Raw genomic sequence first — 22674 nt, forward strand, 5'->3', positions numbered from 1 at the left:
TGCCGTGTCCATTCTGTATGTTCCTACCACAGTCAAACCTGAATGTGTTTTAGTTTTGGTCCAACTCTTGTTAATCTTTGAGCAAGACTCTTCTATTACAGAGTCACAGTTCAGGTTTAGTTCTGACTGCAGACAGAAATAACATCTGAGACCAGGTTTGGGCTGGTTTTGAATCTCAGACTCATCTCTACCCTAAGTACTGAGCTGTTGTCTCCATCCTCCTTTCTCTGACCCAACAAATATTTATAAAGTAAGGAAAACAGCTGTCCCATGGGGCTGATGGGGACACTTACTGAAATATTATCCCTGTTCTGCATAATCCAAAGCAGAGATATCGTCTAGGTCTCCTCTGAGTATTTCAGCAACTGAGCATTTTACTGCATGGGTTTTTCCTGCTCACAGTCCACAGCCGACTTCAGAAATGTTTCTAGTGAAAATGTTACCTAGCAAATATCCTTGACCAGATTTAACCTTCAGCCAACAGTGACTGGACATTCAGAAACTCTTCTACCATTGCAAACTGCTGAGGACAAGCATGCCTCACATCATGAGAGTAATTGCTGCACTTGATAAATCTCTGCAGAAATGCTTTCCTTAAAATCATTATTTCTGTCCTATCTTGAGAGGGCCTGAGGCTATGACCTTCTGTTCAGAAGCTTTTCTGGAAGAAATTAGGGAAAGTAAAATCTAGATTTGATTAAAAGATGTGAAGATGAGTCACTTCAGCAAACTGATAACACTCATGTTTCACAGTCATCTCCCTTGGCATCATATCACCTTTAGTCAATTTGGTGCTGGGAGAGGGGAAGAAGCCTTTGGGAGGGTAAGATTTTTAGTTATGTGAACCAGCAGCTTTATTTCTGATATTTGAGATACCAGTTTTTGACCTAGTGAAGCTGAAAGTTTTTATTTTTACAGCTTTCCACTTTACTTACCTTCTCGCCAAGTCATAAAACTTAAGGTACTGCAATATTAAGACTGTTCATGTCTGTATACAGAGCTTATGTCTGCAATATCCAGTGTAAAGGTGGTTTTGCATGACTGCTATTTAAGCAGACACTTGCAGATCTGCACAATAAGGGAGCATAAGAGGAATCATCCATCGTCTAACTGCTCAAGAGGGTGTAATGCATTTATTTCCTACATCCAGGCATCTTTAAGTGCTGATTATTCCTGACTGCCAGCGTGACCTTTTGTAGCTACAGGTATTGGATATAATTGAGAACATCCATCAGGTATCTCTGAATTCTGCCACAGAACTAAGCCTGATCAAAATTAAAGCTAGTAAAAAAGAAAAATGTGACGGAGCCATTTCCCACTGGAAAATGCAGATTTAATTTAAGCAAAACACTTCAGAGACATCTTTTTACTTTATAAATATTATTAATGATAATAGAAGAATTTAGCTTTAAAAACAACATAAACTATTTCATTTTGAATTTTTGTAATAGATGATAATCAAGTAAAAATAAGATCAAATTGGTAGTGAAATTAAAACTGTTCTTGAGATGAACTGTTTCTATAGAATCATTAGAAAGTTGTGGAAAAAAGCATAGAGTGAAGCTTTCTAGCAGTCTGTGTGATTTCTGTATGAATGCCTGCCTTGGAACCATCTCATTTTCTGAGGAGATTTAGCAGCTCTCAGCATGGCTATAAGGTTGGACACAGGAATGTCAGGGCTAAGCCAGTGGCAGAAGCAGGAACCAAGGGTCAGGAGTGTGAATATGAGGTGGATGCAAGAACTAATGCACAGCTGAGATACAGCTGGAGTAAAAGGCAAGAATGACAGTGAACTCAAGTAGTTTTGCTCCTTTCAGGTGTCAAGAGGTGGATGCTGTGGGAGTTTCCATGGTCATCATGCTGGCTCCTGGCATCCAGCAACAGCACAAGGCCATCTTGAAGTGAACCCATGTACAATCATTGCATGATACCTACTACTGACCCACATGGGAGTGCCCCTTTTCTGCAAATGCCCTTGCATTGAAAGCTAGCTATGATTCACATGAAATAAATCAAAGGAAGTAAGAGGCAAAGATTCTGTATTATGCTAGTCCTGATCTCTGGAAAGAAGGGGACATGTTTGTATTCCAGCAGTACCAGAATACCTGGGAAGTAAGTTGTACATAATTCTGAGTCCAAGGGTAGTTTTACTGAAAAATCCTATAGAGTCACCTTCATACACACATAAAAGCTAATTTGTGAGTAAACAGTTTACTAAAAGTTTTGCTTTCCTTTTTACAAAAAGCAAGCAGCAAAAAAAAGAATGCTTTGAGATAACCACTTCTCTACAATTACTTGGAAGATGGCAAAGGATAATTCAAAAGCTTTGGTGCTTTTCCCCCTTTCCTAGATTGAGCTGGTTTGAACAAAATCAAGAGGTAGTCATTAATGAAAATTGCTGTTTTCTTTTTGTTGTCCTTTTTTATAGTATTTCTTTCCAAATGCTTGGGTGCTATTGATAAGGAAAACGTGCTTTAGAAAGGTGTCTGATCTCTGCTTCCCACCGGTAACAGAGCTCCAGAGAAAAGAATGACAGTCCTTTCTGGTTAAAATTCAATCACTCATGGGCAATGTAATCCAGGTTATATCTACATTGCTCGGGGTACTCCAGACTATCTTTATTGAGCTTCTTTGACTAGCTAATATAGACACATCCAGCAACATAGCCAGGAGATCATGGAATTAACATGCCAAAATAAAAAGTAATGAGAACAGCTGGAGGGAGAGGAGCCTGACAGAGGAGGGACTGAGGGATGGGAGCTGAGTTCTCAGGACAGTGGAGAGAAGGGTTATGCAGGGGCTGTGACAATTCTCTTCTTTAAAGAAAAAAAAAATGCAGTGCTGTATTTTGGTATCTGTAAAGCAGAAGACATTTTCAAAGTAGCTGAGGAAACTTTAATCTTGATTTGATTGTTCCTGGGTTTCTTTTATTTGTGAATATTCCAGCAACCAGCCTTTGATGTTACCTTTGAGCATAGTCTTATCAGGTCCAGAAAATAGCTGCATAGATGATTTTTCTTTCTATTGTATAGCCCAGTTTGAAAAGAACCTAATTGACCTGCAGTAATAATAGGTTTGACTTTAAAGTTTGATCTCAGCTTCCAAGGGCTTGCATCTCCTGGTTCTGCCTTTTGAACACTTAATCAAGAGACATTTTTCAGCTTCTAAAAGGCTTTTTCCTCATCCGCATCTATGGACAGTACCTAATGGACCTTATCCATTTATTCAATGGTGTCCACAACTGTGAAATGTGATACCTTTGTGTTTTACAACTTAAAAATGCTTTTTATTTTTAGGTCAAAATGAAAAAAAATAAAATCCATTAGACTTATTTAACTTTTTAAATATTTATTTTATAGAATTTTACATCCTTTGTGTTTTTGTCCCAGGGCATTTGTATAAAGCATGCTTTAAAATGTGCAGATGATTGCTTTGATTTTTGTGGCTGGCAGTAGGAGTCAGGTCTCACTTTCTGTGAAGCTGCAGGAAAATGATGGGGCTGTAATAGAGAAAGGGGATATTGCATCTGCCTTGCAAGGAAGAAGAAAAGTTATATTGAAAGAATGAACATGATGGGACTTTTAAAAGACTGGTCAGGATTCCTTTCTGAGGCTCTGCCAGCTCTACCAGGTGAGCATCTGGCCCGATATTCTTTTCTGCAGGCTGTGACCTGAGTGAGCCATAAAGAGTCAAGCCAACGACATTTTTATTGCCATACATCTGACTGCCTCGATAGAGAAATATGACGATCTGTTACTGAGATGCAAAATTAGATTCTGTGTTTGCAGCATCTCTCTGACTTCCACTCTGTAGGCCAACATAATCTAACTTACCAGGTCAAAGGATGTAAAATGTTCTTTCTGAAGCAAAGCACTGGTAGCACTGCTGCAGCCCGATTCTGCAGATTGCGCTCAGATGCAGTAGTTCCCACTCACAAATCCATTGATGAGAACCAAAGCCCTTTCCACACACTGGGCCGGATCTGCACAACCTGTCTTCATGCTTGTGCAGTTGAAATTCTCACATCGGTTAATGGGAATTGTGTGAGAACAAGAATTTAGTAAAAAGTGAGGATGGCAGGATTTGGACCTGTACCAAACGCCTGGGAGAAGGCTGTGCTTCCTGCCCTCTCAGTTAGAAGTTGGGTGTTGTGAAGCAGCCAGTAAAGCCAAGACAGTTGGCAAGTGAGCAAGGCAGAAATAATGGAATTAAAGAGGAGAAGGACTTTTGCAATTAAAATTGCATGTACTGGCATTTCTAGTATGTGGCAGAGATCCTGCACATTTCACTCCTGAGTAACAAAGAACAGAGCTGTGTATGTCACCATGGAAATGTAAATGGAGCTCCTTTGACAAACAGAGAAATGTATGCCGTTCCTTTATGCTCAAATGAACTGTTTGTAGTGAGATGCAAGAGAAGAATGGGATGTCTGTTACAGAAAAGACAAGAAAATGCAATTGTAGTACCTCATTCTGCGTTCTGTTATACTTTTACTAGGAGTTTAAAAATACAAAAGTGATTTTTTTTTAACTAATTAGTCTAAGCAATATTTACAGATGGCAGTTGAAAATGGTGACAATCAAACTTGTAGCAAAGAGCACAGGAGAAATAGTACTCATCTGAGTTCTACGCTTCTACAGGCATCATATACCTACTTATCTAAAACAAAAATGATGTGTATTTGTGCATGGGTGGGTATTTGAGAAGGAGTGGGCAGCTGTTGCAGCACTGTGAAGTTATTTGGAAAGATTTTTTTTGTTTTGCTTTTATAGTCCACAAATGTTTGGTAATTTCTGTTCTAGTTCTGACTGTGTTATACTTCTCTTTCTTAGGGTATGTACAAGGAGCTCAAGATCTCATAACTTTTCTAATATGCTGAAGATATATGTTTAGACTTTACTATGTGCTTTTTGGAACAGGGAGCTAGATAAATAGCATCAAGTGTTTTCTGCGTTGCTCTTTTAGCATATGCTTGTATTTTTCATGCACTTTATTTCTGAAGTGCTTCTGAGTTCAAGTCCCACAGTGACTGTGAGCAGTGAGAGTCTAGCTCTATGTTTGGATATTTGAACTAGAAGTGTTTTAGGAGATAAGCAGGGGAGATGGAGTTCCCGAGTCAATCGCTCTAGAGTCAAAGCACAAAGGCAAAGAAAACAGGGATGGATTTAAATCCAAACTCTTTATTTACCTTTTTACTCCCCAAGGAGTTGTGCTTTACAACTGTCAAAGATGAAATAGCTTTAAACACTACAGCAAGCCAATAAACTTTACAATATCCTCTTTTCCTCTTAGGAATAATGCCTTGGACAAGGTTTACACAGCTCAGAAAGGAAAAGCTTTAATGGTATCTATTATTCACTTACTCTTGCTTATTTCTTTTTTGTTCCTGTAGCATCTTTAAGCCATATTTCTGGTTTACATCAATCCATTCAGGGAGTAGCCATGATGCTTCACCCAGCTGATGTTTTAAATATGAAATCTGAAGTATTGTCAGGGAAATGTGTCATTGTGATACAAGGTTTTCATAAGTCACAGAAGAAGTTCTTCAGTAAAGTTAATTAACAAACTAATGGAAATTACAAGCAACCTGAAGATTTTCCAGTAAGAAGAGGTCAGTAAATCAGTAATTGTCTCTGACATATATATCCATAAAGACTTCAAAGTGACTAAATTGGTTTATTAAAATGTGCTCTGGAGTGACCATTACCATATTCTTTATACATTATGAATTAAGTCTTTCTTTTTCTTAATTGCCTGAAATAAACGTGTATTTAGGAAAATTAGTGGAAATGCAGTGCATTCAAAGGTAATAATAATCACATAACCTGTGATTTTTCTTCCCCAAAGCAAGCTAAGGTGTTGCTCTTTGCTTCCTTAGTGTTAAAAAGGCAACTAATTTTGAGATGAAATCTGGCAAAGACAGCAACACTTCACAGTAGCTTAGCACAGAAATCACCCAGCTGACACTGCAGTCTTACTTTAGGGAGACAGAATGTTGTTTGACCAGACTGAAAACGGTGCTGGGGAAAGGACCATGGTAGGTCATATCATCATGTTGGTAGGTCATCAAAAGTTGGTACCCGCTACTAGGGTAATAGCTTTTAGGATAACTTCAAGGTAGTTTTCCCCAAAGGCCTTCTGAAAGATCCACTACTACCTTCTGCTTTCTGATCACCGTGTCTCGCAGCCTAGATTTGATCTTGATTCATTCTAGATAAAAGATTTCATATAACTTGATGTGATAAAAGACTGCAGCTTCCTCTTCCCCCGCTGTATGTGTGCACTACTTCATACTCCTTGCTGTTGTCCTTTGGGCTTGTCTTGATAGAGCACTTGCATGAGGTTGCCTCCTCATGCATAACAGTGTTTAACTGTACAGAAACAGTACAGAAATTACCACGTTACCTTTCTATACTGGCTTCAGGACCTTGCTTGCCAATTAGTGCAAAGTTTTGCCCCGATCTTAATATCATGGGAAATATCTCATGATAAGATATTTTCTCCATTATATGTTTTTCAGACATAACATTGGATTGCTTTTTTTCCCCCCATGTGTATTGTGCTGTGCCTGTGAGGAAAAGGGGGAAATCTAGAATGAGGCAGAATCAAACTAACTTTCTGTTATGAAACCCTGCAGTGGTTGTGAGGGGTTTGAGTTGCTACCCCAGCTGTAAAAGCTCTGGGACTACAGTTATTCCTCTGCAAATAGCACTTAGGTTCTCATGAGCGGCTGGATTTGGTGTTGCAGCTTTGCAGGGAGGAGGATACGGTGGGGCTGTGGCTATAGCAGAAGGAGGAAGCGCAACTAAATACATTTGAAGAGATATATTTGCAGGCTTTTATATTCAGCAGTTACAATCACCTGTTTTTAAAGTACTCCCCAGTTATCCTGGCATCCTTAGGGACTCAAGCCATGTACTGTGCATGCCAAAATAAAGCATGCTCCTCATCTCAAGTTTTTTTGTTTTTTTTTATGACACCTGCAGTTCAACATGAAGCACACTACAAAATTAATAGCATTCAGCAGTAATTGTTTCCAGTCCAAGGGGTTCAAACAACTCCAGCTTCATATAACACCTTAAAATCTCCACGCAGTTTGGACTGTCTCTGTAGCCTAATTTGGATTACTTAGCTCATAAAACCTCATCTTAACACAAAACTGGGTGAATAAACGAAACAGAGAGTCAGTTTTACAATATATATTTTTTCCTGTATCTGTGGCTGCAATAAACGTGTTTGCTTTGCAATATAGTTCATTTTTTCATCCATCTGCCCTCACCTTACAATGAGTTCTGCAATTGGAAGATGAGGAATGCTGGCATTCATCTATGAGTAAGCGAATGTGCTTGGGGAGAATTTCAAGAAGAGAGACATATTAAGCAACAAGTGTGCCTTCTGCTTTTAGGATTTGTAACTGCAAGGACATAAAACTTCACAGCATTAGGTTTATGGTGCTCTTATGCTGTACTGAGTGACTTGAGAATGAGAGGATTAAAAGACAACAGGCGGAAAGAGAGCTCTAACTTCTAACTCTTCCCAAAGTGGTAATGAAGAGCCTGATACAAAAAAATGTAATTTAAATTCCTCCCTGTGCAGTTTATAAGATTATGCAGTTGATTATATTTAATAATAGATCTCCTTCTGTTCTGTAGATTTTTACATAAGGATTTGGTGAGCAGTGTAAATCTGCTTTAGCTTTCAATTTGTAAGCTAAGAGTAAGAGCCTGCTGGCTTCCATGGGTACTGCGGAGCTGCTCTGGGTCTGACCATCCCCGCCTGCGGAGAGGCTGCAGGGGCAGATAGAACACAGGCACGTACAGCATTATTAATTTGTTGCTAACAGAATACAGTAAAAGTTTCTAATATGTCTTGCTGTGGCCCAGTGGAGTTTTAGTACTGTTTCTCTTGTTCTCAGTTATCTTTTGCCAAAGCTTTTCTGCTTTGGCTCACTGCTAAGGTCTGATTTTCATTTATTTTCACTGAACCTCATAGGTGCCTTCAGTCTTTGGAAAGGATTGGCTGTACAGTTTGCCAAAGAGGTAAATTGAATCTAGGGTCTCTAGCGTACAGAGAAGCACCTGTAAAACACTGTTTTTAAAGGGAATGTGACACTGGTTATATGAACTCACTTCTGCCCAAAGTCTAAAATGGGCTTCTGGCTGTCTAGGAGCCTTTGAGTAGCTTCAAGTCAATGAGCCAGAATTGATGTGAGTGCATGTATGCACGAGTTTGTAATGTAATACATTGAGAAAATCATCTGAAATAGAGTAGGAATGTGTTCATCTTTCCTCTGAAACAAAGAGATGTTAAATACTCCTGTTCCAGAAGCATTACTCTCAGAAAAATAATATGCTGAAGATAGGACATAGAGTGAAAGGAGATTAAGAAGGGAAAGAAAAATGTATCCCCAACTCTACTGAAATAAACTGGTAGTTTCAGTATGGTTCATATTGTATTGGTGTCATATCATGAAAATCAATGGAATTTATAGTAATTGGGTTTCAGCTGTCAGATTAATCAGGTCAAAAGTCACTTGCAAACTTGTGCCTGATTCAGAATGGAGAGCTCTACTGAGCCTGCAAGGACATGATGTGCAAGTTGCTATGGGCGCTCACAAACTTTGCCTGTGAATTTGCTGTCTTTATAAAGAAAAACTGAGCTTTCATGCTGTCAGTCAGGTACCATTCACAAGGAGAGACTTAAGTGCAGAAAAGGAGAAAAGAATCTGTCCAGAAAAGACTGATTTGAAGAGGCAAAGGGTATAAAACTTTGTACATTGCCTTCTAGGAAATGTTGTGATAAATGAAACAGTGGCATCAGTTTCTGTTCATTGTTGGGAAAGCAGCATTATAACCTGGCTATTAGGGAGTTTTTGTAGGTTTGTTCTTTTGTTTATGAATTCCAATAAAGATGAAGTTTAAAAAAAACAGCAAGATCACAATTTTCAGCTAAATCTCACTCTAAGCAAAGTAGGAAGGGAATAGAGGTGCAGAGGAAATTACAAGAATGGAAGAACTCAGGCTATTTCAAAAACTTTATATAAGAAGACTAAAAATTTGGAAACCTGTCTGTATCAATTTTGGTAATATGTTCTCACAGAACTCCAATATCTCAAAGCAGAAAACAGTATCGAATGTATAAGCCAGTTCCAGTATATAAACAATGACACAGTAGCTATATGAAATATATGAGATTCCAGAAGAGTAATGTCCAGGAGGAAAACTGCTCTAGCAGGCAGTACAGGAAAGTTCTAACATAATCTTGCTAACTTTCTAAAGATTGACATTGTGGTCATCTTAGTAAGCTAGGCAGCTATGCTTGCAGGAGACTGCTGTGTGCAGAGTTATCTCTACTCGTATAATTAATGTGTACCAGAACATCAGTTACAGATCTGGTTTTAATACTACTGTTAAATCTAGACAGTGAAGTTCTACTACAGTGAATAACATTTAATTGATATTTCTGCAATATCAGAAGAAGATCCTGTATCAGATAAAAAATTTAATTTTCAAAGTATCATGCATCTTTGAAAATGGTGCACAGACAACTTACTCTTTTCCCTCTTCTCTAAATAGTAACTCCCTACATGTGTTGCTTGCCCATCTCTTATCCCTTCAGGATAAGATGCAGTGCACAGCACACCATTCGGTTCCCTTACTGTTCTTTCTTAGTACAGGAAACATCATCTCAGGCACTGGGCTTGCAGACATGTCTGTAAATGATAACCTGTTGTACATTCATAAGGTTGGAAAATTCTCAGTGACAGTCAGAGATTCTTTTCACAGAATAATTGTATGAAAATGTTCCAATTCACCAAACCCTTTTCCCATATGATTGAACATTTGGAATAAAATAATAAAAAAAAAGCTTCCTATATGTGCACTCATATGGTAGAAAAAACATTATACTGACTTCTACCTATTAAAAATTGCTATCTCATTTGTTCTATTTAAATGCCCAAGGGATACACTTCAGTTAGGATCTAACAGATAACAGGAATCTACAAAGTTTTATAGAGAAGTGCTCAACAAATTCTTGAAAATGTTGGAGGGAGAGATGAGAACAAATTTGGCACAGGAAAGTTGTTCAAGTGTAATAGTGTTGAGAAAGATGGCATAGGTAACCTCCCATGATATTCGTGAGGCACAATAAGTTGATTCTGTTCTAATTTACATGTGTAGAAACTGGAGGTAATTTTATGGCAATCATAGATGAATTCTAGATTTGCATTGTAAGTTGATTACATTTGCTTCACTAATCATATTACGATGTTCTGAACACTAGAATTGCAAGTTATTTAAAAAAAATAAAAGATTTCAATGGTGTTATTCACAAACAGATACTAAAGTTTTCACCTTCCAGGTTTTTTTAACTAATCACCCAGTCTAAAAAGGTGAGTGAACTGATTCACAGAGAATCAGTAATAAAATAAAAAATATAGCACAGTTATACCAGTTTATCAGAAAAATCTTTTTTTTTAATTATGGTGTTTTTGGTGCCAGAAGAGCATAGCAGTGCTCTTCACAAGGAGATATTCTTATCTTATTAAAGATTGAACAATGAAATTCATTCATAAAATGAAGATGAAACAATTTTCATGCATTTCTTCTTCTTTCTGGAAGGTGGATGATGACAGCACTAATGAAGGTTAAGTAGACTGAGGAAGGCTTTGTAGAATATCTGTGGGAGATCTCAGATACATGTAGCTTATAGAAAAAGCACTGTAGCACCTACCACGTCATGTGTCATCTCAAGTGAGAAAAATCTTTCTTCAATTCCCCAGGCGTTTCAAATATAATTATCCTGAATACAGTGAATGAAGAATCCTATTAGTAACAAGTGTTCAAACTCATCCTTTTCTTCTGTTTTATTATACTTGGCTGTTTTTCACCACCATTTTTGGAAAGTTTTATTTTGTTGAGTACTATCTTGAACTAATAATTGAAAATGAAGCCATAGGAAAATATAAGTGTGCAATACCCCAAATCAGATGAGCAAGACAGAAGTCAGAGTGTCTTTCCCTGTTGGACGCATGGTTGAAGCCCAGTCTGCATCCTTATGTGTTAAAGTCAAGGCAGTGTTAGGACTATGCTAGCAGATGAAGGCAAGCAAAAATCTCTCTAGAGAGAGAATCATCTCTCTCTATACATCACTATACTTGTCTTAATGTGAAACTGAGGCTATAAGAATAGCTCATCTCTTTGCAAAGTCTTGAGAGGTAGTACCAAAATGATTATTTTTGCTGTTTCTGCTCTGACTGGAACCTGCAAGACTTGCTTTGTTCAGTAATGGAAAAAAGCCCGTGACAGAGGATAAGAAAGACTTACCTGTGGCTGATGGAAGGACGTTTACATATTGCAGAAAAACCACTGTCAGGGAACCAAACTAGACCATAAGATTTGTTTGAATGTGCCTGAAGAAATTAGCCTTGCCAATATTATCATCAGGCTTGTGAAGTACTCAAGGCAAGCATATACTAAGTTTGCCATTCTTAGGACCCTATTTGTATGCACTTAATTTGCACTGCTAATGTATTTAATATTTTGGTTTTTTAAATGGGTTTGCTGACAAATATGTACATCTTCCAAATGGGAGAACCCTACAGTTGCTGGAATTCTGAAAAACAGAGGGCATAGATATGTGCAGGGTTGTCAGTCTCCTAGTAGTTTTGACATGTTTTCCCAAAGATACAAAAGATACAGCTGGGAATGAATGCAACCTGAAAACTCAGACAGGAGTCCATCCTGTCTACCTAACTGCACACTCAGGACAGAGATATGTCTCTTTTATGAGCTCAGTTCTCATCTTGAGTGATCTCCAAGTCCTAAATGGGAAAGGCAGCATTGGTTCTGTTGTACATGATATTTTCATTACATTAAAGAAAAGCCAATATTTCTTTAGGCCAAAACAGGAGTACTGCAACTCTAGAAAGTTGGGCCCAAACTTAAAAGAGGTTGATCAATGTCTATTCTTTTCAGCATTAAAATGAAAACTTACTATACAGTACAGCAGTCATAGACACTATACCAGTATCAACCATTAGCTCAATCTCTGAAGAATGATGAGTTAAAAAGGAAAGTCCAGCAAATTAAAACCACAGTTGAAAAAATATATCCTTCAAGAAGCCTAGGTGCCAGGCAAAATAGTCACACTGGGAGGTAGCATAGAAGAGCATTCATAGCTGCTAACAGAGAATTCAAGGGAAATCATATTAAAAATAGGAAATATATTTGTAGAAGAAAATAGAAATGTAGCAAAATATAGAAATGAAAGCTATATAGCACTACAACAAGAGTGAGAATTTTAAACTCAGTGCTAACATATGGCTATGGAGCTGGAGCTACCCAAAGTGTAAAATCAGACACCTTAAAAAACAAATGTCTGTAAAAGATTCTGATTCTGGATGAATATAGTTCTAACCAAAATGGGGAGATAAGAAATCAAAATCATCAGCCAGCAGCTTATCTCCATCAGTATGAAGAGCACACTTGTTCAGCAGCTGAGTGTGTGCTTCAGATGCCAGGACACAGGCACTTACCCAGAGCTGTCAAATGCTGGCCAATGGCATGAAAAGAGGCTGCACAAGAAAAAGAAAAAAGCCCTTGGAAAGCCCATTAGCAAGCAGGTGGCATTAGCAAGGCAGTCACAGCCCCATAGAGCACTGGAAAACAGCAGCAAATGGCAGAAGTAGAGAAGACTAGTTCTGACCCATACATCAGAACTTGTCAGTAACATCAAAATGCTTTAATGCGTTGTGTAAAGGAAGCTAGCATATAAAGCTCTTGGGTTCACTGTATCCCAGTTTACTTGATGTATGTATTCTGAGATGCATTGCTCTTCATGGCTTTGAGGGATGAGCAATCTATATGAAAAATAGGAAAACTGACCTTCCCCTGTCACTATTGCAAGTTGGTGGTGCATGGTTCCTGCATGTAGGGGGATGAGAATGCCCATCATTCTGCACATGGAGAGCTCTACCCTGTAGGGCCAGGCACCTGGGGAGGCAGGGGCAGGGTGATGTGTGCTGCAGAGCTGCCTGCAGCTGGGTGGGCACCTGCCTTGGGTTTGGGCACCTGCTCCCAGGGTACCGAGGAAAAGCACTTTAAATCTGGATGCCCTCCATCTCTGTGACCTCTGTTAAGATATTTTCAGTTTCTTCATCTGATATATAAAGGCATCAGTACAAGACTCAGTTGTCTTTTGAAGCTGGGCTAAGTAATTCTGCTTTGGAAGAATGTATTCCATGGGGAAATAAATAAATAAATCTTACAAACATTTTTTTTCAAAACTCTGAGGAACTGCACATCGCCTGCTGGCACTTCTGAATTTAGAGTGCTGCATATCGAATTGTTTCTGCTCTCCAGTATTTTGCTTCCCTTTCAAAAGCTTTTTCTACTGCAATTTGTAGAACATCTTGTGGGCAATTCCTCTGCTTGCAGCCTTGCCTGTCACATTGCTTTTCCATCACAAATAGTATAAGGAAATAGAGAATGACTGCCTGGGATGATATAGGTTCTTTTGTTGCTGTTACATATGGACAGACTCGTATTGTAAACTGTCTGCCACCTGTTTTCTTTTGGAAGTAGGAAAAGTAGTTTTCTTCTTTCTTATAAAATGCATAAAATATCTAATTAATTTTGCTCATATCCACTTGCTTACATAATAAATCCTTGTAGGAAAACATGCTGAAATCTGAGTCAAAATTCTCAGTAATCCGTTAAGACTTTGCATGTGTTTTGTAGCAGTGTTTTCATGAGTGGGCAAGCAGGGGAGAACTGGGGGTGTTACAAGGTGATACTAAATCAAAGCAATCCTGGAAAGCATTCACACTAGGTTTTAGAGTGATATCTCTGTTTTATCACTGTAATGTTGTATCTCAGATTAAGTTGTCCAGAACATTTGCTGCTCAAGTCTTAATGGTTGTATGTTTGGCATCATTGGGTTGTTCCTCTTGCAAATGGGCTGGCCAGCATTGCTTCCAGTCTTTATACATGTTCTTCTTCCAAGGAAAATTCGAGTTTGATGCAGGTTGCCTTGCAGACACTGGCAGGTTGTACTCATGCTCTGACTCTGCAGAAATCAATGAGCTCTGCTTTAGGTGGGCTGAAGGTGTTACGATAACTTTAGGAATCTGAAGTCTTCACTCTGCCTACCTCTTGAAAAGGCAAAAACATGAACAAATAAGGTTGTTTCCCTCTGCCTCATAAAGGAGCCTCAGATTCTGCCTGTAGCATCTCAAGTAATTACTTACTATATTAAGAATTATAAGACATCTGTGCCACAAACGCCATTCTTACCACATTTATTCTTTGATCAGGGAAGTAACAAGCCAACAGCATTCCTGTTTTGGCTCCCTTGGGAAACTGAACAAAATGGTGCTGCTGAGCAATTCAGCACCAGAAGATTTTGGGATTTTATTACAATTAAATTCAAACATATAAAACCTTTGGCTTTGCATTTAGAACCGCCTGTCAGTACCTTGTCAGGTATGCTCTATTTCTCAGCATCTTGACATCTATGAGAATAAAATACATGGTCATGAGTCTGCCTCGAGGAGATTTTATGTAAATCTGTGCACATTTATAATCCAGGTGAATGTGTAAAGTCCTGCATGGCTACATGATAAATAATTGTCATTTACTTCCCTCATTTTTTAATTTCAGTGACAAAGGGCTTGTTGTATGTTTGAATAACAGAAAGAGTAACAAGGCTCAACTGAATAAATTTGTGGTTGTTGTTGTTGTTTGAATACTGGATATGGAATATGCTTCTGAAGCTTTGCTAAGAGCATTTCTCCGTGGAAATTGTAAGAGCAAAATGAGTGTAAGATGTAATGTTTAATTATTCTGTTTAGTCACTGGCATGCTGGGTCTGAGGAGTGCTGACCAGATAGTGTAGCCTTGATAAGAGCCTTGAATAGTTGGACTTCTTTATTCCCACGCAATTGCTGGTCTTGTTTATGTCCATGCAAACTGTGTGGTGCAGGGAGCAGAGACAACTGATTGTCATTATTTGTGGGGTCTGTAAAGCAGAGAAGGGAACATCTTTTCAGCAGTGATGTCTATTGTAGATTCTTTGGACATCAAATGGAACTGGTGGTGTTTAGCACTTAGAAGAATCAAACAGTGGCCTATGAACAGCAAAGGAGACAATTTAGTTAAAAATAGGACACACAAAAAAAAGCGAGAGAAAAAAAAACTCTATGGCAGTTGAGGCCAAGCACAGGCAGGTGGAATTCTGCCATTTATAGGGAGCCCTTGTGGGGGTTATAATGGATTTTGGAGGAGGCCTTACATGACCAAAATCATCTGCAGCAAACTTTGATTTTTCATTAAAAATCTATTTTTAATCTGATTTTTTTCTGATAAAACGAGTGGAAGAACTGTCAGTTTTGCAAAAAAAGGCTGGTGGTTTTGAGGAGGTAGCAATCACCTGCAATTAATTTATTTTTTTCTGAAACCACTATTCTCCAATGAAGAAGGTTGCCAATTATGAAATATTATCTAACAGTCATGCCAACTTCCCTAGTTGACCTAAATTCTTAGGTAGTACAGTATTGTAATGACTGGGACTGAGCCTTATACTTCTTCACAAAACCATTTTGCCAAGAGCAGATTAGTTTGCTTGGTGCCTGTCAAGTGACTTCTGTTTTCATCAAATTCTACTTCTTCTTGGGAATAAAAGGGCCTGTGTCTTTTTGCTTGCTTAGCTGCAGTGACAAATTCTCTGAGTTTTCCAGCCCCCCTACTCTCTCTTTATGAGATTTCATGTCTCAACATTCATTGCATTGAATTAATGTTATTAATACTCTAACAGCTCAAACTAAGAAACAGGGCTGTATTGTGACAGCTACTGAGACAATACATGTCCCTGAGACATTATCGTCTAAACAGTCTATCTGAAGAGTAGGCTGGGAAACACAGGCACAAGTGTGAGAGTAATTCAATGCCAGAGATGCTTTTTAGATCGTGCTGGCTTCTCTCTGGAACAAATCACAGCCTTGCTCATTGAGTCCTTCCATTGCCTGCCAAGAGAATCTGCACAGATAGTGATATTGGCAGCCATCTTCTAAATTACTAAGAAAATTATGAAATGGGTGATAACTGTGGTGTCTGAGTGCGAGTAAAGATTTTTAATGTCCTATAATATGTAGCTACCCTAAAGTAATTCCAACAAGGTAACTGGTTAATTACATATTTCTAACTAAATACTTGTGTAATTTTAAGGGAATATTTTTCCCAAGGTGGTCATAAAGTGCAAAGATAGATAGCATTAGGCAATTACCATTTTGAAGAATAGATGTTGTCACCATTAAAAGTGGGTACTTAGGACGTATAATAGCAGTGTCACATTCATCACAGCATCTAAGAGAGAGGATACTTAAATGCAGAGAGAAGGCTATTAATGCAGACAGGTTTTAAAACTTCCATCAGATCTCTCGTAGTCAATACTGGTGCTTTACATAAAAATGGCCTGCACTGATGATAAGGTAACTTGACTGAGTTCAAATCACTGGAGAACAATAAAATACGATCAGTGATTGCCAGGTGCTGCCATTTTCAAAGCAGAGACCTAAGCTTATGACAATGGAGTTAAGACAAATCACAGAAACTTAAGGGGGTAACCCTTGTGGGTATTGTGTGATTCCTGGCACACAGTCAATGTAAATGATTCCTGATTTTTATAGGTAATGGCAGGTTTGTTTTCAATACACCCCAAGGTATCCATCCATCTATATGAAATAGACATAGTCCATGGAAAAAAAGTACCCCACAGATTATATATCTAACATCCCTATCTATTATTTAGAATTGCTACACATTTTAGGGCCTTGTAAAATATTATCAGACCATCAGAGGTTTTCTGACATACTGAGCAATTACAGTTGTTAACTTTGCACGGTGCTGTCAAAAATAAAGAGACTTAGCGAAGTTCAAATTCAATGCATTAGCAGAATAGGCATTTGAAGTGAAGTATAATTTTGATCTTATAATACAAAATTGTTGTGAATATTGTATATTGTTTTCTTGAGATATTTCCATGAGCTCACATGCAGCAGGGTGCAAATATATCTAATTTTTTCAAAAAAGAAAGGAAACACCTGTTTGGGAACAATTATGAAGTTCATAGAACTATCAGTCCTAATTACTAAATATCTTCAGGCTTCTCATTTAAGCAAAATCAACCATACTTGAAAACTAAACTTAGAATGTAAATGATGCAATCATTCATAATTCATTCTGCCACAGTACACAAAAGTAAAGGCTGTAAATTAATTCAGCCAAGGCTAGATTTTAAAAAGTTGTTACAGAGGAATAGATCTTTTAAGGCTACTATTTGTTTTCCAGCATCTTAAAACTGATCTTAAAATTGTATTTAAAATATATATATATAGGCCTTGGCAGAAGAGGGAATATTACAAGTAATTTTTGAGGAAAATGATCTGTTACTCAACAGAAATATTAGCTGCTCATTAAAGAACATGTATTGCCATTTGCAAGACCTATCCTTACTTCTAACTGGTAAGTTAAATCTGGCAGTAGTTATTATCTTCTGCCCATACATTAGTGGAATCAATGATCCAAGGTAATCCAAGGATAATTTCTCAGTTAAGCTAACTGAGGGCAAGACCTCGAGGTCTCAAACACAGCTACAGCTCTCCTGGGGAAAAAGAGAAGACTCTCAATATCAATTCTTGGTTTGCAACTGTTAGCCTTTTTCCAGGCTAGAGCGACTGCACAAATTAGTTGTCCAAGCTCAAGCTGGGGTTTGCTGCCATTACTCTTATCAATGGAAACTCATTATAAAGACTGAGTGCGAATTCATATTATATGCCATTTTCATGTAAAACTACTTTCTGTGCTCAAATAAATACCACTCTATGCACACATAAATATTAGCCCCACAGTAAATGCCTTACTTAGTAGAACGGACTCCGAAGCAGCAGTTCTGTGGTTTATAGTGTTATTCATTTATGTGCAGACTTGAGCTTGGAGCTGAGCAGGTTAAAGTCTATGGTATTTCTGTGTACTTTGTAAGCCACTATTAATCCTGTGAGCAGCTTGGGAAAGAATTTGCAGTAAAAAATATATTAATCAAATGTGGTCCTTCTTGCTGTTTGCAAATTGCTTGAACAGATTGTTAGATCTACTTATTTGTTTGCTGTCAGTTATTCTTTACCAAATATTATGGTGAGGAAAATTGAGTTTACTGATTGTTTGCTGATATCGTAAAAATACATATATATGTGTGTGTGTATGTATAATGTATTTCCTATATATAACAATTTCATATGCCATCTGTGTGATCAGTCACTTGAGAAAATATTATTAAATTCCCTGTGCATTAACCTTTTCCAACACAAAATTATACATTTTTTCCAAAATCACTTTCACAGACATTCCTAGCAATAAAACTGTTTCTCATGTGGGTTCCACACTATCTAACCATTTGGAGTCTGTGTGTTTATGTTTCATTGACAGTCTCCACTCTAGTGTTGATCAGATCCATGCTGGGCTGGCACTCTCAGTGGTCCATATGTACATAGCACTTACAGAGAACAGTAATGAAGCAGAAGCAAAGTTGTTCAGATTTCCTTCCTCAAGAATGATGCTGTCCTGTCAGTCATTAAAGCTGGACTAGGAGCTTCTTACATCAAGGTCTAATTGATTGACCAGTAGATTAACCACTGGGGGTTGAGCACAGTTGCCACGCATAGAAGTTATGACATCATCATCTTTTTGCTCATGTTCTTTTAAACACAGAATTCATGTTAAGATTCTGGAATTTGTTCTTAGGAAATCAAAAGAACCTAAAATAGACTGAATCTCATGCTTAATTCTTTACTTATTTAAGTTTTTGCCACTATACAAAGTCTTTCACCAGAGCAGTAGGTACTTAAAAAAAATGATGCTTTGAAGCAGGCTGCAATAAGTGTGTAAATCAATTTACTCTGTTTACTCTTGTTTATACAATTTAAGTCTTCTAATACTTTATATTGCTTCTGTCTTTATTCATACTGGCAAATGGGATTAAATGTGTGAGTACATCTTCTGTTGAAGGTAGAACTTCCTCTGTTGCTTTCTAGACTGCCACAAGACATGGATTCCTTTCTTTCCTAGAATATCGAATGCCTGTATGTCACTATTTTTAACCTGGAGTTACTTTTGGGAAGAGTTGAATTACCAAGAGGCTCTGATGAGATTTTTAATTTAACTCTAATTACTTTAATAAACAGAATGCATCTGCATTTTCACATAAATGTAGCGGGGTAGGAAAATCAGTGCTTAAATGAAACTTCATCCCACATTTAGGAAATCTGCAAATTATTTGAACTCTATTACTGGTGACTTCAGATTTTATTAAAGAATCGTGGTATAAAAAATAGCAAGCCACAGTATTCCTTCATAATTTGAAAATACAGCATTACAGATAATCAAATGTAATTGTCCAGTGGTTCAAGGAAGTGTTTCCACACACAATAATTTACATAGCAAGAAACAAAGCCCTATTGCCTGCTTAAAAGGGTTAAAGGTGAGGAAGTGGGAATACAAACTATGCTGTGCAATCTAATTCTTGTCATAATTGCATTTGTTTTGTGCTTTATGCAAAAGCCTCATGCAGCCTTGTGCTCTAAGAGCAGCATCTACTTTAAAATCTTCATTCTGTACATGTGTTAGAAACCATGGAAGAAGCTATGTAAAAGTTCAACCATTCAGCATGTTTAAGCATTTATGAGTTATTTATTAATATTTTATTAACTATTGCTTAAAAGAACAGGCAAAAATTGTGTTCGCCAATTCAGAGAAAGTAAATGATCTTTAGCTTAATGATGTAACACACAAGCTTTATGAAATCATCAAAGTGCTGGTTGCTCCAGTGTACATGCATTTCTCAGACAGAATAGGTGAAAAACTAACATAATATACATTGAGAATATAAATCCTTTGTGTCTGTCTGGCTTTTTCCTTCTATAGACCTCATTTTCAGCCTTTACTCTTTCTTACAAGACAGCATTCTTTGCTCTCAGTAGAAATGCACCCAGCAGTTGAATCATCACCTTCTTGGAAGTGGACTACCTTGTGATATGCTTTTTAAAAATACACGTCATATTTACATGAGTTGAACTGTAACAGACTTTCAAAGACTGTGAAAAAATATTGATATTCTTGCCAGCAGGAACTGTTTTGTGGATGCAAAGTCTGTACAGTAAATAGAGCTCAATTTCCTGCCTTACAAAGTATTCTACACCCTGTATGTAGCACACTATACATTATAATATCCCCCTAATTCCTGTTTTACTCCACAAGGTATATACTTTCATGAACCATCTCATAATAACAATAACTAAAACAAATAGATGTTATTTGCACTGTGATTGCTTTAAAGTATCAGGTAAGTATGGCAGATTGTGCTGTTTGCCTTTGTGTACTCTGAAACAAATTCTCAGTAGAAGGTGTAAAACAGAATTCAGTTACTGGTAGGCATCAAATCATCAGTATGATTGGAATATGAAAATTGGAGCATAATCTGAGAGATACAGAGTTGATAGAAAAAAAAGTATATTTTTAGTATTAAGTACCAATGTATATAGACAATATAAAACAGACAACTGAGAAAAGAATCTGGGAATATTACAGAAAAAAATGTGTCAGCGAAGTCCAAAGGCACACTTTGGTAGCTTGCACCAACAACGAATGCAATTGAAGAGGAGCTGAGCATATCCTTAGCACAGAACCAAAGAACAAAAATTAGGGATTTATGTGTGACGTGATACAAAGCCAAGGTCAGTGCCATGCAAAGAAATTCCAGGACAGGAAGAGACTGGGGGGGAAAAAAAAAAAAAAAAAAGAAGAAAAAAAAAAAAAAAAGCTATACTGCTTGAGAATATTGAGAATTCCAGGGAGCAAGCAATGTTTGCCATAAGACCTTAACTGCTTCACAAACTCTTGATGTACATGCTCTGTAGAAAAAAAAAATAAGGCAGCTATATTTGCAATCGAGATATTAGATCACCAGCCAATTCAATTACAGCTGAATCATAGGACCAGCTGCAATATGAGCCCCAGAAATATTGATAACATTACGAATAGTACACTAGAGAAATGTAGGTGAAAGTCAGTGATATACCACATGTACTCTGAATTCAGTAAGCAAAAACAAGTTGCTAATAAGGAATCTGTGAAACAAGCAATGTAATCTCTTGGAGTCTGTAACAGCTGACAGGCGGGAAAGCCTTGCTGAGCAACAGTGTTGCATGAGAAAGATGAAAAAGAGCAATTTGCTCACCAAGTATCATCAAAAATACTCCACGCTGAAAGAGAGAGGACATCAGCATCCCAGTACTGTAGAGGTCATCCACTCTTCCAGCATCCCTAACAAAGCAATTGTGGAAGGAAATGGCATGTCTTGAAAGAAAAGGCATTGCTGCATCTTCTGAAACAAATGCAGTGGATCTGCCTCCAAACAGCGGTGACAAAGGCTTTGGTAAGCCAGGGACTGTCATTAACTCAGAACCACTTAACACTGAAGAATAGTTTCACTCATGGTCATGCTCAGAGGCTTTTGCCTGCTTTATTCAGGACTAACAATTTCAAATTAAACTACACCAGCACTCCCATCACTTGACAGTTTTCTTCATCTTGTGGAAAGTAACTTCAAAAACGAGTAACTGTGGTCATATATGTCCTCCAGGAAATAGTTTAGACTGAGTGAGGCACCTTCTACATGTTCAGTAAAAAGCAATTGGTGAGCGTACACAGGAAACAGCTTTCAAGGTATCTGCTGCTTTGAGGAGAAAATGGTACCTGGAAAAGTCACTAATAGCAGAACTCACTTCTACATTGCCATTGGAGCAGCTCATTGGAACAAGAGATAGCTTGTAACTGGTCCTTGCAACTGTATATTAGCAGTGCTGATACAAGGCTCCAGAAAAGCTGCAGGCGTGTAGAGGGACAAGGCCTTATCTCAAGGAGCACACTGCACCCCTTGCTAACTGCTGGTGGGAGTTTCCTGTGCTGACAAACAGATTTTTGGTGTTGGTTTTACATATGATTCTTTTGGAGGGTTTCACGTTGGCACCAGAAGGCCCAGATTATTATTCCACACTGACCAAAACATTCCATTAGATTGGCAAGTCAATATTTCATCTGTAGATACCTGAAAGAAAACGGAAAGAAAGGGATGATGACGTTCAGGAGGCACTGTGAGGCCCCATTTTACCCCACAGCCCAGCTGTTTGGGCACTTGCACAACAAGTTAACACACTGAGCTCAGATCACTTTCATGTCAGTGATTTGTACCCACGTTCCTGTCCTAGATGAGAACCATCCACAAGACTTTGGAACAGGGCTCCACCAGTTTCTCTTGCTGCAGCCTTATTGAACTCCATGCCAAAACAAATGCTGATGGAAAAGCATGAGCAGAAAGCTCTAATCTACTGTTTCTGACATAGCAAAGAGAAGAATCTGATCTAATTCCCGCTCTACTTATTGTTCTTTGTACACATGGAAACAGTATTGATGGGAAAACAATATTCTCTTCCCTCTTCTTATACTCCCAGATAACCTACAATTTCATTGAGCAGCAAAGTGAATTTGAATCACTCAGGTAGAGGACAGGGCTAGACCTGGATCTCATACATGTTTCAAAATTTCCCTAGCTTTTAAGGTACTG

Source organism: Meleagris gallopavo, chromosome 12 (assembly GCF_000146605.3).
Source record: "Meleagris gallopavo isolate NT-WF06-2002-E0010 breed Aviagen turkey brand Nicholas breeding stock chromosome 12, Turkey_5.1, whole genome shotgun sequence".
Taxonomy (NCBI): domain Eukaryota; kingdom Metazoa; phylum Chordata; class Aves; order Galliformes; family Phasianidae; genus Meleagris; species Meleagris gallopavo.